Source organism: Chrysochloris asiatica, unplaced genomic scaffold, assembly GCF_000296735.1.
Source record: "Chrysochloris asiatica unplaced genomic scaffold, ChrAsi1.0 scaffold00235, whole genome shotgun sequence".
Lineage (NCBI taxonomy): Eukaryota > Metazoa > Chordata > Mammalia > Afrosoricida > Chrysochloridae > Chrysochloris > Chrysochloris asiatica.
In genome coordinates, this window is record NW_006408753.1 from 3360395 (window position 1) to 3362727 (window position 2333).

The 2333-nt window shown below is 37.5% G+C and overlaps 1 protein-coding gene across 2 annotated transcripts in view; it reads left to right on the plus strand.

The window, feature by feature from the left end:
* The window catches only part of MDGA2 (MAM domain containing glycosylphosphatidylinositol anchor 2), a 1390890-nt gene that overhangs the window by 660445 nt on the left and 728112 nt on the right, over positions 1-2333 (plus strand). The gene's annotated exons all lie outside the window — the stretch shown is intronic.

A 2333-nucleotide genomic window follows, 5' to 3' on the forward strand; every position in this document is an offset into this window, starting at 1 on the left:
TACTGCATACATAGGTGTAGGTCAAGTTCATCAAGTTGTGTCAGATTACTCTTTTTTCCCCCTTCTTTCTTCTTCTAGTTGAGCTCTGATCATCCAGTTATTGAAGCCAGGTCAAGTGGGTATTATCTGCAAGTGTGGGTGTTCTTATGTATATGCCCTCACTTCATATCAGCTGGAGGCTTCACTCTCCTCTTTAGTCCTCTGTGGCTATGTCACTGACTGTGGGCACAAGAGTCCCCAGGTCGTGCCACACTGTTGGCCAACCAGGTCTCCTCTCAGATTCAAGGGAGTCTATTGAACATTGTAGGGCTTAGCTCGCAGCTTCATTACTATTTTCCCCTCACTGCCCCTTATCAGTGATGAACGTGGTCACCAATCAGAGCATGCATTCCCATTGAATCTTCGTCTTGGAAGGGGGTTTGCTGTGAGGGGACCTGAGCCTTTCATGTCTTCTTAATGATCTTTTGCTTTCTTCTGTATGATGTTCTTTATATTATCCCACACCTCTTCTTGGTTTTCATTCATTAGTGGCTAATGTATCAAATTTATTCTTGAGATGATCTTTAAATTCAGGTCATATTTTGGCTCTTCTGGACTTGTTTTAATTTTCTTCAGCTTCTGCCTCAATTTGCATATGAATAATTGATGATGTGTTCCACAGTCTGTTCCAGGCCTTGTTTTGGCTGAGATATGGAGCTTTTTCACTGTCCCTTTGTGCAGATGGAGTCAATTTGATTTCTGTGTATTCCATCTGATGAAGTTCATGTGTATCATTTCCTTTATGTTATTTAAAAAAGGTATTTAAAATAAAGAAGTCACTGGTATTGCAAAATTTTATTGTGTGATATCCAGCATAATTTCTAACACCAAGGCCATATTTTCCAATTAATAATACTTCTTCTTTGGTTCTAACATTTACTATGAAGTCACCAGTAATTATCAGTACATCTTGATGACATATTTTTATCAATTTCAGACTGATAAGGTTAGTAGAATTCTTTAATTTCCTCATCTCTGACTTTAGTTGTTTGTGCATAAATTTGAATGATCATATTAACTGGTCTTCCTTGTAGGTATGTGGATATCCTATCATAGACAGTCAGGGTAGATCTTGCAATGTTCTTTTTGATGATCAATGTCATGCCATTCATCTTTAATTTATCATTCTCCTCATAGTAAGCCATGTGATTGTCAGATTCAAAATGGCCAATACCACTTCATTTAAACTAACTAATGCCTAGAATATTGATGTTTATGCATCTCATTTTATTTTTGACAACTTACAATATGGTAGCTGTCACTTGTGTGTCATTTTGGCGTACTGTGGTGGGTTGTGTTTTGCTGTGATTCTGGAAGTTATGCCAAGGGTATTTAAAATACCAGTAGGGTCATCCATGGTAGATAGGTTTCAGCTGAACTTTCAGACAAAGACAAAGACGAAGGAAAGGCAGACTACTTCCGAGTATTGAGTCACTGAAAAACTTATGAATAGCCATGGCACACTGTCAACACAAGAATGCTGAATACTGAGACATTATGAATAGCACCAGAATATTATCAGATCTAGTGCCAGAATATGAGCCTCTCAGGTAGGAAGGCACGCAAAATATGATGAGGGAAGAGCCGTCTCTGCAAAATAGAGTTAACCGTGAGGAAATAAAGGGAGGAAAGCCTCCGGGATCTTCACTTGACTATGGGACACAACTCAAAATGAAGAGAAACAGCTGTAAACATTTGCTAATAATCTAACATGGAGTGTACTAAGTATAAACTGGAAATTGTCAAAAATGAAATGAAACACAAAAACTTCAATATCTTAGGTGTTAGTGAACTGAAATACACTGGTATTGGCCATTTTGAATCTGACAATCACATGCTTTACTATGCCAGGAATGACAAACTAATGAGGAATGGTGTTTCATTTATCATCAAAAAGAAAAGATCAGTCATGAAGCACAATACTGTCTACGATGCTATAATATCCATATGCCCTCAAGGAAGACCAGTAAATACCACTATTATTCAAATTTGCTCACCAACCATTAAAGCCAGTGATGAGGAAATTGAAGAATTCTACCAACTTCTTCTATCTGAAATTTATCAAACATGCAATAAAGATATATTAATAATCACTGGTGATTGGAAAGCAAAGGTTGGAAACAAAGAAGAAAGATCAGTAGTTCGAAAATGTGGCCCTGGTGATAGAAATAATGCTGGAGATCACATGATAGAATTTTGCAAGATCAATGACTTCTTTTTGGTGTTGTTGGCAGTATGCAATGGAGTTAATTCCAACTCATAGCGACCCTGCATAGGGTTTCTAAGCCTCTAAA